Genomic DNA, 15,144 nt, shown 5'->3' with positions numbered 1-15,144 from the left:
ATAAGCTAGTTCACACTAGCCCAGCGGATGTTTGGCACTATTCAGCATGGAGGCCGTTCAGTCTATGCTTACCCTAGGCCAGGGGTGTCCAAACTTTTTTCAAAGAGGGCCAGATTTTATGAAGTGAACATGCGTGAGGGCCGACCATTTTGCCTGACATTCTTTGAACCATTAAAATTAAACGGAAATTAACTATTTTATGCAAAGTTTATTGCAAACGGCATACTTTTCATTTCGTCACATGGATGACAAATCTAAACAGGTGTTAAATCACTCTGCCTTTCATATCTGAAGGCCACATGAAAAAAAAATCCAGGAAGCTGAAATATATGTCAGGAACATTGTAAAGTACATTACATATTATTGGTAATAAAGGTTGTCTGTCAACTTTTAAGTTCAAAAAATATGAACAGGAACATAACACCAAGTATACATGTTGTGTCCAAATATATTTATAACTGATTTAGACCAACTGACATTAACTGAGATTTTTACAATGTATTCATCTCAATACATATGGATTCGTTGGGGGCCATAAAAGATAGATATTGCCAAATTACCTGTGGGGCCATATTAAACCGGAACACGGGCCGCAATTGGCCCGCGGGCCGGACTTTGGACATGCCTGCCCTAGGCCCAGGGCTGTATGCCTCAATGCCACATTCTCCAATTTGCCTTTTTCTCAGGGAAACTAATCTTGTCAGAAAAGGGAGGTGGGAGGAAGGGGGAAATGAATCATTCCAACACATGCCAGATAGTAGCACTGTGCTTGATCGTTAGTTAACCTGGGTGAGTTAACCTTGATTGTTAGTTAACCTGGCTTTGTATCTTAAACACAGTCTAGTACACATAGGAATTTTAAATTATCTTATTGCTTTACATATGAATGAATTATAGGGCCGTTTTCCTCTACATACAAGAAACAGGAGTGTTTGGTTTCAGAGCCTCCTTTGTGGGGGTAACTTCCACAATATAACCACCCAGCCATGATTTCTGTTTTATCCTGAACAAAGGACAGAAGGTGACCCATTCGGACATGCAGCCTGCCTCAAGCAACCCAGCCTGTCACTTTAAAATGGTAATGAGAATTATGTGCACTGGCGTCTGAAGTTGTTTTTATTTGTTTTCCTATCCAGTGACAAGAGTTAGAGTCCTGACCTTGGAGTCAGGGGCGGATATAGGGCAGGGCGAGCGGGGCGGCGGCCCCGGGCCCCGCGCTTCAAGAAGCCTCGCGCATGCGCTGTGGCAAAGGGGGCCCCGCAAAATTGTGCTGCTCTGGGCCCCGCAAAATCGTCATCTGCCCCTGCTTGGAGTAACATAGTGATCACCAGCACAGACTGGCCACCAGGAGCCCTTTTGTCCCTTACTTTTCTCCAAATCCCCCAGATTCCTCCCTGGCCACTAGGGATCCTTTTGTCTCCCTCCCCGCTCCAGTGCTGCAGCCAAGGGCCAGGGGAGGGGAAAGGATTTGGGGCAGGGAGGCTACTTACTCAGTGTGCTGAGAGGGAAGATGGCAGAGCCCCAGCCCTGCTGGCCACTTCCTTGGTGGTACGGCTGCCCTTACTGGTCACTGCAGGATAGCTCTCTCCTGCAGGCTCACTGCCCCCAGTGGCTATTTTCACATAACATCCCTCAGAACAGCAGTCCCTCCCTTTGCATGTTGTGGAAAACAGTCCTTTTCCCAGGGCTTCCAGTTATCCTGGCACAACCAAACCCTGACCTTGCTTTAAGTTAGGAGAAGAGGAAGCTGCAGACCGAATTTGGAGGCCCTAGCTCTTACTGTTTAGGAGGAGTTCTTGAACAAATGGACTCACAGACAGACACACCGATAGATGCACTATAGAGTAATATAGATTAGGTGCAAGCCCTGGGCTCCTGGGATGTTGCCTATGAAGTCTTCTGTCACCCCAATTTGGGAGGTCTTGTGTTGTGTGGGGAGTACTAAGACCAAGTAGGTCTGAAATATCTAGTTAGTAGTTCCCTGTGTCAGGGCCTCTTGTATTTGTGTTGCATCCGTGCTCCTGCACCCTAACTGTCAGTCTCACATATCAGTGGGTGCTTGGTTCTTGAGGCAGCCAAGTGAGCCTGCCTTCAGTGATTTGAATGCTTGATTAACACTTGATTAGATTCCGATATTTGACCTGAATATTCAGCTAGGAATTTGAAGAGTCCTGATGGGTTGCAAAAGGGAAAGGGGAAGCACGGTGGGGTGGGGAAGTGGGAGGGCGGGGGAGCGGAGAAAGGCAACTATTAAATTGCCAGTGTCTCTGCAGCCACTTGGAATCTCATCTTAAATTAGTATCATTTCAAAGCCCAGGATAATCTCCAAGCTGGGGCTACCTTTTCAGTGCAGTTGTGAATAATATTGCTTTTTAAAGAGACATCAGCACATATGTGGGAATAAAAAGTTAATTGTGCAGCAAGTGCCGAGCTGGAAATGGCAAGGGCTGTAGTAATGTACAAGTCCTCAGAACAGGAAAAATGTTCTTTTATAAATCTATGATTATTTTTCAAATGTTGACTTGAGAAATATTTTAAAGTTCCTGCCTTTATGGCACAATTTCTTGGCTGCATCTTTCCTCTCAGACTGGGCAGACAAAGCCAATGGTTTTTCCAATCTCATTTTCTTGTTTTCTTGTTTTATGAATGTAGAAAATAAACCATTTTTTTAAGTTTAAAAGTAAAGGCGCATTTGTTGGAATCAAATCATACATTTATTAACCCCCCCCCCCAAAAAAAAGCTTTTCCATTCTTATTACTAATTACACATTACATTGTTAAAATTGCAGGGGATTAATTTTTTTAATTTATTTTTTCTCATCTGCTTTGAATGAAAATTTCGGGTTTAATCCTCACTCACATGAATGCCTCAGTGATGGTTTTCTGGGATGAAGGGCCTGTAAGTGGGTGGAAACAGCCCTTTGAAAATATTCCCTGCAGATACTGGAGTTAATATTGTTTCTAGTCATTTTCACTTTATGGCTCTCTTGCACTACTGCAATGTTGGGACTGCAGCGTGTGGCCTTCAGAGCAAGAACATTTAGATTCCAGCAGAAAGCTGTTTCCTGCGAACTCGCAGGCTCGGAGTTGGCAGCCTCCCGCAGAGCCAGAAGCAGCCAGACTGGAGCAGGCCTGGCTCGCAGCATGGGGCTGGTCCAACCCACCCCTGTTCAATCTATTAACCAGTTAATCTTAACATTTAACCAGTTAACTAATTAAATGGGATTTTACATCCCTCATTTCCAAGGGAAATTTTTTCAAAATCATGCAAAAACGTCTCTGGGCTAAAACCTTTTCAGAGTGTTGCAGTTGCAAAAGTGTTTGGCTGTGTCTAGACTGGCAAGTTTTTCCGGAAAATCATCTGCTTTTCCGGAAAAATTTGCCAGCTGTCTACACTGGCCGCTTGAATTTCCGGAAATGCACTGATGATCTCATGTAAAATCATCAGTGCTTTTCTGGAAAAACTATGCTGCTCCCGTTTGGGCAAAAGTCTTTTTCCGAAAGACTTTTGCACAAAAGGGCCAGTGTAGACAGCATAGTACTGTTTTCCACAAAAAAAACCCAATTGTGAAAAAGGTGATCGGGGCTTTTTTGCGGAAAACCGTGTCTAGATTGGCCACGGACGCTTTTCCGCAAAGAGTGCTTTTGCGGAAAAGCATCCTGCCAATCTAGATGTGCATCTCCGAAAATGCTTTTAACAGAAAACTTTTCCGTTAAAAGCATTTTCGGAACTTCATGCCTTTGTGTTCCAGATCTGAGAGAGCCCCTTCAGAAAGGGCATTTCCAGATGGATAGCAAAAAACAGAGCATTCACACCCCTAGATAAAACAAACTGGTGTGAGGGGCTGTGAAGTGCATTTGTGAGGAGGAGCTTACCAGGGGAATGAAGAGAGGAAATGAGGAGTCCGGGGGGCTGAGAATGGGGCAGGAGACACTGGGGCTGGGGTGAGTGGGCAGTATTGGCAGAGAGAGAGGGTCTCAGGCTACGTCTACACTGCAGGCTTTTGCAGGCAGAGAGTATGCTAAATAAGTGCTCATTAGCATTTGTGCTGTCATTTGCATATCTCTGCCCATGCTTTTTGCGCAAGAGGCTTTTGCGCAAAAACAAGCAATGTAAATGGGTCCATTTTGCACAAAAAAACCCTTTTGCGCAAAAGCCCTTATGCCTCAAAAAAGGAGGTATATGGGATCTTGTGCAAAATGGACCCATCTACCCTGCTTATTTTTGTGCAAAAATCTCTTGCGCAAAAAGAATGGGCAGAGATATGCAAATCACAGCATGACAAATGCTAATGAGTGCTTCATTAGCATACTCTCTTCTCGCAAAAGCCTGCAGTGTAGACATAGCCTCAGTGAGCTGGAAGGTCTCTCCCACCACTAGCACGTGTAGCTCTGTGAATGCACAGCCAGGGAGAAAGACTGCGCAGAGCAGCTAGGGGAGAGAGGAAGAGGCTGGGTAGCCTGCAGTGTGATGTACATCAGTTAGCCCAGAGGACATCGGGTGAGTATGCTTATCCTCAGTGTGGCACGTTGAGAGGCTGAAGAACATATTTCTTGCTCTCCATCAGTGTTCCCTCTAAGCTGAATGCTTAGGTGCACATGCCTTGGTGCACATAACAAAATGTATTCCACACATGGATGGGAAAAAATTAGAGGGGACATTGCTCTCCATGTCCCTTTCGGTTTCTTCTTTATTTTTTGCAACCAGGAACCAAGCTCCTGTTTCTTCTTTCTCCCTTATTGGGCCAAAACAGGACCTGTTCCCACTTCCCTAGCCCTTCTGTGAGCAGGGAGCATTATGCTCTTTGCAGCTGCTAGCTTCACTTTTGTGCATGAAACTGATGGGGCTTAACTTTTCAGCATTGGCCTCAGTTGCTGATGCTTGCCACCTCCCCCTCCAGCATAAGGCTAGGCTACACAGGCTTCTGTTTAGGTTCTCCCATCTCTACGATGCTAGGTAACAGCAGCCAGAGTATCTAGCACCATCCCTTCCTGGTGCTGAAGAGCGTTTGAGAATGGGCTGTGGGAGGAAACTGATGTTGCCAGAAGACACATGGCAGGGAGGGGGATAGTGATCAGCTCCTTGGGGCAGAGGCATCTTTTCGGTTTCCGTTCATGCAGTGCTTAGAGCCACAGCATCCTGATCCATGGCTATGGCTACAGGCGCAACTGAAATGCTCATGACTGGGACTTACTACTCCAAAGAGCCCATGTTGTTGTGAGAAACCTCCCCTGCCCCTTAGGCCAGCACAGGGGGGCCAAAACAAATAGCCATCTGGATGGAAACGTGGCCAGCTCCGAAGTGGCCGCTGTCCGGCAAAGTGCTGATGTCCAAAGCGGAGAGTGGGCCATGGTATGCGGTGGTGATTTGTTATACTTTTATGGAAACATCCCAGGCCTTTGGCGCTGCTATTACCGACCAAACGTGAGAGATATGACATCTGTAGGAGATTTAAACAGTGTGACTCCTTGTGAGCTTGATGCTCCTCAGATCTTTGGCTTTTTGAGTTTAGGCACCCGGGTACCCTTTGGGAATTAGCACCCATACCCCTGATATTCCTTCTGCTGCGTTCAGAGTGCAGTAAACTGAGTCCGAATAAGCCGCCTGCAAATGGCTAGTGGAAAGGGCTAACGCTCCAGTGGGAAATCCTGTAAACAATTAGTAGTGAGCTTGGAGCACCATGTGTAAGCCATTGTGTTGTAGCATCCCAGAGCTTGTGTGAGCCACCCCAGTATCACACTGGAGGGGTGGATGAGTCAGGCTTTGCTGTGCTTACTCTAAGGGTGAAATCTACCTCACTCAGCCCTAGCCATATGTGCTGAAATTTCAGCCAGCCACACCAGGAGTTTCAGTTTCCCTTGGAATGTGGCGATGTAGACAATGTGGCATTGACATTTGGGGCAGCCTGGGAGGGTAGGGAGGTGCCATCACATCTCCCAGATCCTTGTGTCCCAACAATCCAAGACACAGAGTGCATTGGCGATCACCCATTGCAGAGACAAGCTGAGTCTGTTTTTCTTAACTCCTGCCATCCCTTTTCCTCCTCCCCTCTCCCCCGTCCCTGTCATGTCAGTGAAGGTGGCAGATGGGCTGCCCTGCAGATGACATGCACTTACTTGTGGGAAAGTGAAGTTCCTGCTCCAAGTCCCTGCTGGACGTGCTGCTGCTGGCAGGCAGGCAGCTCTGTTTCTTGGCAGTGGGCCTCTGAGAGCAGATTACTTTGTCCTTGTTCTTAGTTCCACTTGCCAGGTTCCCTTCTCGTTGCCAGACTGGAAATGCATGGGGGAGATAACCTGGTTCACCTGACAGCATCTCAGTCTGTCATCAAACAGAAAATACAGGGATGAAATGAACAGGGCCATGTAATCAACTCATCTGCTAGCCGGTTGGAGAGGACTTCTTTGTTGTCAGAGGGAATGGTCATTTCAGCAGGAGCCCCCACTCTGTCCCCCTCATGCCTGTGCACAAGCTAAGAGCGGTCAGGGCTCCCTAGTTCTGCTGCTTGCCCTTCACCTCTGACACCAAATTACTGTTTCTTCTCCCATCTCTACTCAGGGTTGTCTGTGTTCTGTCCCCTTTCCCACCAGCCCTCTCCTCCTCCTGCTTACCCCTTTCACTGTAGCCCAGTTGTTTGCCAAGTGGGGTCCATGGACCACTAGTGGTCCACAAATGCCTTGCAGGTGGTCTGTGGCTTCAGCTCACCCCCCACTTAGTTCCCCAGTAGCGGGGAGCCTGCGCTTGTGCTCCAGCCTTGCAGCCCCCTGCGAGGTCGGGGCACCAGTGCCGGCTTCCTGCTTGGGCAGTGGGGAGAAAGCCTCGAGACTTGCTGTGAGATCTGGCTCACGGGGAAGCAGCTCCATGCACTACTGCTCCCCTCCCCCGGATGGGGAAACAGCAGTGCACGGACACACTGCCTGGAGGCTTGTTGTACGGAGCCTAGGAGCGGTGGGGGGCACAAAGACAGGTAAGAGCCCCCCTTCCCCTCATGCCCAGACCCTGCACCCTGCCCTCCTCATAACCCCCCCCCCCCCCACTGAGACCCTGCACCTCCAGCCCACTCCTGAACCCTCCCTTGTTGGCAAGAAACCCTACCCCCATCCTGCCCCTGCACCCTGTCCCCTGGCCAGACACCCTACCCCATCTCTCCTGCCCCCTCCTCTCTGGCCAGACACCCTATTCCTCCTACTTGCATCCTTACTCCCTCCTATACCCCCACCTCCTGCCCAGATCCTGTACCCTCATGCCACTCACTAGCAGCCCTGAACCCCTCATTTTAGCCCCACCCCAGAGCCCAGGGGTTCACAAAATCCACTAACCCCAAAGCACCAGAAGTGTTAATCTGGCCTATGGGAAGTCCTGGACCTCAGACCTCCCTGTTCCTCCCCATTCCCATGGTGCTGGAGTGCCAGGGGAGCGAGGTGTCTCAGTTGGGGGCCACATCAGTGAGAGTTGGGGGGGTTTAGAGGGGTTTTTTTTTTGCTTGTGTGGTCCCAACTGATTTTTCTGTGCATCAGTGGTCACTGACCCAAAAATGGTTCCCTACCCCTGCTATAAATAACGGCAATGTTGAAACCTTTTGTGTTGGACATAAATTAACATTTTACTTTATTTAAAACGAAGTTTGGTAAACTAACACGAGAAAGCTAAAATGCTTAATCTGTTTAATAATTTCAAATGTTTCATTTCTTACTGGTTAAATTAAACCGTTCTTCCTAGCTACAGCACTAGCAAAATGGCTTGGACGTAATTATATAATTAATGGTAAGTATCCATTAGTGATTAACTGGTGGTCCACGGAAAGGTTTGCGTTGAACCAGGTGAGCCATGGGCCAAAAAGTTTGAGAACCGCTGCTTTAGACTGATGATGGCTGCGATCATATTTGTAGGTTACTGCTGATCCCAGGAGGGTAATTTAGCAGGAATCTAATTAGAAATAACCTGGACTGGATTTATCTATTTGGTCCCATCCGGCTTCAGTGTGCCTTGGTGCAAGGTTTTTCTCAGGCATCCAAGAAAGCATTTGCTGTACCTGGCGTATGCTATTGGATTATAACCAAGATTTCTCTTGCAAGGACAACATGCAAAACACATAATTTATCCTGACCTTCCTATGGCAAATAGTGCAGGCTGCAGGTTTATCGTGCATTCCCTTTACAAAACATTGCCTGATAGATGCTTTTCCCCTCCAACCTCTCCCCACCCTGTGAACACAGCATGTGAGAGATGGGCTGGCGTTTTTCAAAGGGTTTGTACAATATGTGCACAGAGTAATGATCTGATTCTGATCTTGCTGGGCAGATTACCTGATACAGTGACCATGAAAAGACCCAGAACTTAAGTAGGATGGCAGAACACCAGGGATTTACTGCATAGTACATTTAGAAAGAGAGACATTTGTCTTTTTTTTTCTTTGATTTTGGATGAGATTCCAAGATAAACATTTTCACTGGATCTTTGATTTCAAAGATACATTTTAGTTAATTCCTGAAGGAATTAACCTCCATCCTCCCTGAAGGAGCCACCCTCCAAACCCCACACAGTATGGCTGTGTCCAGACTCCATGCCTCCTTCGACGGAGGCATGTAGATTAGCCACATCGGAAGAGGGAAATGAAGCCGCGATTAAAATAATCGCGGCTTCATTTAAATTTAAATGGCTGCCCCGATCTGCCGATCAGCTGTTTGTCGGCAGATCGGGAGAGTCTGGACGCGATGCCCCGACAAAGAAGCCTTTCTTCATCGACACAGGTAAGCCTCGTGAAACCAGGTTTACCTGTGTCGATGAAGAAAGGCTTCTTTGTCGGGGCATCGCGTCCAGACTCTCCCGATCTGCCGACAAACAGCTGATCGGCAGATCGGGGCAGCCATTTAAATTTAAATGAAGCCGCGATTATTTTAATCGCGGCTTCATTTCCCTCTTCCGATGTGGCTAATCTACATGCCTCCGTCGAAGGAGGCATGGAGTCTGGACACAGCCTATGAGGTGAGATTTTTCCTTTGGTATATTAGGGCTGGCTACTGGAACATGACACACAGTTTTCAGTGGCAGCTGTTGGCTTGAGTAGCGTTTAGTGAGTTCTTGTCACAGCGCTTTTCTTACCCAACCCTCACAGTGCCTGAGCGTGTAGCTGTCCAGCACAGGACTTGATTCACTAGGCATTTGTTCAGCATAGAAAGGAACAAATGAAGGACATTGCCTAAAGGAGAATGCAAAATATTTGTCGTGGCAGCATTGGGAGTGATAGGCAGCAGCAGAATTTCAGAAAGAGAGATGTTTATAACAAAGAATCTAGAAGTGTAGGGCAGGAAGACATTTCAGTAGGTTGTCTAGTCCAGTCCCCTGTACTGAGGCAGGACTAAGTATTATCTAGATCCATGGGGTCCAACACACTAGCCATTAGCCACAGGTGGCTATTTGGCCGGTTGAGTGTGGCTGGTTCGCTATAGCAGTAGTTAGAGATGTAAGTGACTAATCAACTAGTCAACTAATTGATAAGCAGGAGCTTATCAGTTAACACTATCAACTAGTCACATCCCCCCTTCCTTCCCCTCCTTCCCCCCCACTGCAGCTCTGCAATGTTAAGGGACAGGGGAGCCGGTGCGTGCAGACACTGGCTCAGTCTTTAGTCCTGGGTCTTTCATCAGTCTGTATCACCTCGCCCGCTGCCACTCTGCCCAGCTTTGTGCACCCGCTCCCCTGCTCCTTTCAATGCAGAGCGGCAGCAGGGGAGGTTATGCTGGGACCCAGCAAGAGCCAGACAGAGAACTGCAACTGCCTCCCCTTGTCAAGTAATTGAGTAGTCGATAAAAAAAAATCTATTGACTCCTCAATTAGGAAAGTAACCTCATTTTAACATCTTTAGCAGTAGCCACTATAGTAATCCCTCCCAATTTGGCATCACATAAGTGCACTCTGTGCCATTATTCAAAGAATTTGTGATGATATAGAATAGAACTGGACCTGGCGCAGATCCCTGCGGGCTCACTTGATATGCCTTTCCAGCTTGACTGGGAATCACGGATAACTACTCCCTGACTATGGTTTTCTAACCAGTTGTGCACCCTCTTCTAGTAGGTTCATCAAGGCTATAGTCCCCTGATTTGCTTATAAGGTCATGCGAGACAGTTTCAAAAGCCTAACTAAAATTGAGTTACATCACATCTACCACTTCTCTCCCCATCCATAGGGCTGTTACCTTATCAAAGACAGATACTAGAGTGGGCCGACAAGATTTGACATCCCAGCTGCTGGCTGCATTATTCCAAAAATCCAAGATTGGGTGGAAATCAGACAGTGTTGTCTCCACCCTCATTGCTGCTGAACTTGAAAGACAGCATGATGGCAGTTACTGTATTTATATACACATACCATGCATTGGGAGTCGGTGAAGTTGCTAATAGTGTGGGTGTATAAAAGCAGCTTCTGCTCTTACAGTTCCCCGTGCTTTAACAGATGGATGGCAGGCTTTATTTTGTTGTTGTTGGGTTATTTTTTTAATTGTTGCTGCTTTGTTGAGATTCCCTGGTGCTATTAGCAGCAGAATCCTTAGACAAAGTGGTGCTGGCATGGGTGGCAGGTGAACTGCATACTGGGGGAGGCCACCTGTGCTCCCCTTCTTGAGGCTCCACCACCACCCTTCTCCTGTTAGAGCCCAGAGCCCTCCACCTTCCTGTGGCTGCCAACCCCCCACCATGCCCCATCCTGCTAGCACCAGGCAGGCAGTGGGCGGCTCCCTTGGTGCCCAAGTACAGGGTGAAAAGGCAGCATCCAGCACCCCCCTACGCCCCAAATGCAGGGTAGGTTGTGGGGACCCTCCCATCACCACTGTTCCCATCCCCCCACAGACTATGTGGCCCCAGTAGCAGAGGGCACAGCCCCAGTGCCAGGCAGCCCCAGCCACCCCAAGTCCTGGCTGATCTAGCCCCAGCACACTTCCCTGTAGAGGAGAATCCTGCCTGAGGCCAAGGGGGACTTTGGGAAGGAGCATGGGGGGCACGCTGGGCAGTTTGGGGAGGCACAACCTTCCCCAGCCCATGTAACACACTGCCCAAGAACACTGGCAGTTTTACTCAAAATTCCCTCTCGGGGCTAGTCCACACTGACAGCCTGCATCAGCACCCCTATGCCTCTCGGATGCACATTCTGCTGTTGACTTAGCTGCCTTCTCCAGGGACATGGATTAGCTACAGCAGTGGGAGAACCCCTTCCAGCGCTGTAGTGGTCGTCTATGCGGAAGCACTGCAGCATTTGAAGTGTGTTGACATATGCTTACGATCCCTTAACCCACCTTTCCTTGCCACATAGGTACAATTACACACAACAGAAATTCCCCTAAGCCGCAGGGTTTCTTTCAGCCACTAGCTTTGCTGTTTTGGTTCAAAGAAATGTAACAAATTAGCAATTGGCTCTAATTGGCGCTCTAATACATAGTGACAACAGGGCGCTCACAGTAAGCTTGTCCCACATCTGCAGAATGCTATTTTATTCCACTGCAGTGAATATGTAAGAGAAAACCCAGGGCTGTGGCTTGGGAAATTGGGTGTTCTCACCTTGGTCAGAAAGGGTTTGTTTTCTCTCAAGTATTTTACTAATTCCTTGCAACTGTTGATTTGTTATCTCCACCCAGCTAGTGAAAGGTGACACAGACCTGTTGTTTTGACCATGACCTTAATTTACTTGTGCTCCTGAGAAGAAATGCTATGTCCAAGGTAATGGATAGGCTCAGGGAGCTGCTAATGAGATATGGAGCCTGTTATTTCAACTGGTTTGACTCTAGTATAGCTCAGCAGAGAAGGGCTGGAAGTTGTTAGGTCAGATGATTTTTCAGGAGTATGTGTGAAAATGTAAAGATTTTAGTCCTGTTTCCACTAACCAGATGTCCACATTACAAAACCCAGCCCCATATTTGGCTCCATTATTGGGCTCCCTTGCATTCTCAGCCTGCTGAATCAGCCTGGAATTAGTTTCATTGCTAAAATAGTTGTATTGTAGCAGGGTTGTGGCATGTTAGGAAACTTGTTAGTCGGTGGGTAGAAAGCTTGTATTGCATTTTCCGTTACTGTGTATGAGCTTGCCTGTCTCATGTCTTTGCATGACAGCTGTGAGGTTAGATGGCATGGTGGTAAATTATTAGTGGTAGGTACTGTGTTCACTTTTCCACTGGTGCTATTGCTGGTGGAGCTGACTCGGTGGCTCTATGATCGTTGAACTTAGGGACATAAAAAGCGTTTAAAAATGTAACTGCTAAAAATCCTATCGGTTACACGTGCTGCGGGCTCTGCAGTATAAAGCAGAGTTTGCAGCAAAGTCTCTCTGGGAGTAGGGTTGGCAGGGGCTGTTGGCTTGGTTCCCAGGGAGGCTTTGCTGTGTGCTCTGCAGCTGGCTCCCTGGGAGCACTAGCCCTGCTCCCGGGGAGCCAGCATGTAACCTAGGGGAGGGGGAGAGAAGGCGAGCTGGGCTGGGCCTGCCACAAATAGGGATTGCTCCAGGAGGCCCCACGGGGCTGGAGCAGCCCCTTGCCTGGGGCAGGTGAGGAGCTAAGTTTCATGTAGATATGAAACTTGATGGATCAGTTGTCAGACTGAGAATGGCAAACCCTTCCCACCTAGAGACAGAGACATCACTGCACCATTGGTAGCCGAAGTCTTGCCCCGCTTGGGCTCCTCTCCATTCAGTAGGATGAAGGGGAGCTCCAGTTACATGCACATAATTAACTATTGTTCTTTTGTGTCCCAGACTGCAGTTTCATTTATAGCATGTCCTTTCATAGTCAAAATGTCTGGCATGTATTCACATTGTCCCTTTGCTTTTTCTCCTGCTTTCAGACCACTCAAGTTACTTTGGCCATCAGTCTTCCACTGAATTTTCTGATATGTTTCTTCTCCTTGATGCTGTACCAAACAGATGCTGTCCTTCCCAGGAATGCAAAAGCACTACCTCTTAGGAGTGCCTATCCAGGGGCGTGTCTTTCAGTAGTTACATTGGAAAGCCTCTCCCAGATGCCACATTCCATCCAAATGTCTCTTCCTGGTGGGGACACTTGGTGCCAGGACATGCCTCACATGTTGCACTGATTTTAGAACAAAGGATAGTTCTAAAATGTACCAAATTGCATAATGCTTTGGAGTATACAAATACACATGCACACACTCCTTGTACTCCTAGGCCTTCACATGGCTTCCTTGTAATGGAAAAAGCTGGTGTACTAATAGTAAAATAAGGAAAATTCCTAACATGGACAGGGTGGTCATTGGTGCATGTCTCCACCCTGGCGAATTCTCTTCCTCTTCAAATGCTACAACTCAGAAACCTCACTGTGCTCCATCCCTGTTGGCTCACATGCCGCCCTGGCTTTGAACTTAGGAATGCAGAACTGGCCTGGCTGCGTGAGTTTTAAACATTTGTTTGATAAGTCAGACATTTCCCCTTGCTCTGATTATTTCTATAATCAGGGATAATGCTGCAGGAGCAAATGCTGCGAATGATGCAAAAATTTTTAAAGTCACTTTTCTGAATACAGCATCAATCAAAAGATAAGCTAGTGGGGTCAGTAAAACTGCTTGCTTTTAACAGTGACCCCATCTGTGTGTGATGGATATTTATTAGTCTCTTTTCCATCAAAGCAGAGGGGATTTTTATAAGTAGTTCCTGTTTGTGTCCTGGAAGTTGCTTATATAACCTCCCCCACCCACACTGTGTCAACCCATTAAAGAGACAACAGACAGAAAAGCAATTTCCTTGCCTTATGAACTGGTGGAGGCTTGGAGGTGGCACTTTGTAGAGGCAGGAATTGGCAGGGGGAGGAGGTACTCCTGGAGAAAGATGCTGTTTTAGAATGAGGTATTAGAATAATGTGTGCAGATGTATGCCTCATTGCCCGCCCAGCTAGTGTACTAAATCACTGCGTCCTGTAGGTAAGAGGTCCCTCAGCATGTGTCCTGGATCACTTTGCAAGGAGGGACGACACCAGCTGTAACATCTGACATATGCCCATGGGACTGCCCTGTTATTTTAGTCTGTCCCAAGCTGCTGGAAGGCCTGGCTAAGCAATGAGCTGCCTGATCCTCTGATCATGCTTTTGGAGGAGCAAATTAGCCCCCCCTCCCTCTCCGCAGTCACTTGTGCATAAGACCAGATGCACACGGAAGCCAAGTTCATGTGAGGGGTGGGGGGAGGGGAGGGAGAGGAGAGGTGAGGAGAAGGAGCTCCATTAACTTGCAGTTGTGTGGTAGAAAATCTTACAGGAGAAGAGTCACACTTGCTACTTGGTGCACAGAAACACAAGAGCCTCCGGGACTGGTGCTCCCTTCAGCCTGCCCATTTAGCACCTCGTGGGTTTGACTATGAAGGTCATCGGTGGGCTTCTGAGAGGAGAGGGGGCAGGCTCCAAAGGGGCTGGAGAGTTAGACTGTGATAAGGAAGGGAAGCACTGATGGTCCCTTATTGGATTAGGCTTTCTGTTTGTGAATAAGTAGAAGTAGGGTTGCCAGATGGTTGAACCAAAAATATCAAACACCTCCCCCCCCCCCCCCAAAAAAAAAAAAAAACCACCGGGGAAAATATTCTGTTGAGGAAAAAAATGGGGGGAAGACCAAAGTTGTTGAGCAAAAAAAATTAAATATTAAAACAGCATGGCCCCTTTCAGAGTGAGTGCAGAGTTAGACTCGGGATAGGAACAGGGGAGAGGTTGAGCACTAAGAGCATTGCTTCCCCTTGGTCTTTAGGCTTTTTGCCGGTGGCCATTTTGTGTTCTTGTTCAAGCCAGAACTTAGCTTCCCTGCAGAACCAAGTAAGCATGGGGGTGGGGGGCTGAGGGTGTCGAGGCCCGGGGGGAGGGAGAAGAGGCCAAGGGCTGGCCCGAGTGATAGAGTTGCCAGGTGTTCGGTATTTTTGCCTCCTGGCAGGGAAAAAAAAAAATCAGAAAGTACCGGACATTTTAGGTGTCCAGTATTTTCTGAATTTTTTTACGGGACAGGAGGCAAAAATACCGAACTGCCCGGGTCAATACCGGACACCTGGTAACCCTAAGTGGAAGGGTTGCTGAATGCTGTTGCTATGCTCAGGGCTCGACAAATAGTGTAATCTACTCACCTGTGACGAGTAGATTACACCCCAGAAGAGCCGGCGCGGAGCCATCTGCGCAT

General features: G+C 47.8%; 1 protein-coding gene and 1 long non-coding RNA gene across 9 annotated transcripts in view; one reads left to right on the top strand and one right to left on the bottom strand.

Annotated features, from left to right (window-relative positions):
• Nucleotides 1-15,144, top strand: part of TSPAN4 (tetraspanin 4) — a 693,477-nt gene that overhangs the window by 327,498 nt on the left and 350,835 nt on the right. The window lies entirely within an intron of this gene.
• Nucleotides 1-15,144, bottom strand: part of LOC142829253 (uncharacterized) — a 49,224-nt gene that overhangs the window by 6,024 nt on the left and 28,056 nt on the right. For both annotated transcript variants that reach the window (XR_012903680.1, XR_012903681.1), the window contains exon 3: nt 6,118-6,319. This is a non-coding gene — a long non-coding RNA (uncharacterized LOC142829253). The remainder of the gene's footprint in view (nt 1-6,117; nt 6,320-15,144) is intronic.

This window comes from Pelodiscus sinensis, chromosome 4 (genome assembly GCF_049634645.1).
Source record: "Pelodiscus sinensis isolate JC-2024 chromosome 4, ASM4963464v1, whole genome shotgun sequence".
NCBI classification, from domain to species: Eukaryota; Metazoa; Chordata; order Testudines; family Trionychidae; genus Pelodiscus; species Pelodiscus sinensis.
Note: the sequence above shows the minus strand (reverse complement) of the source record. Positions and strands in the feature narration are given on the sequence as shown.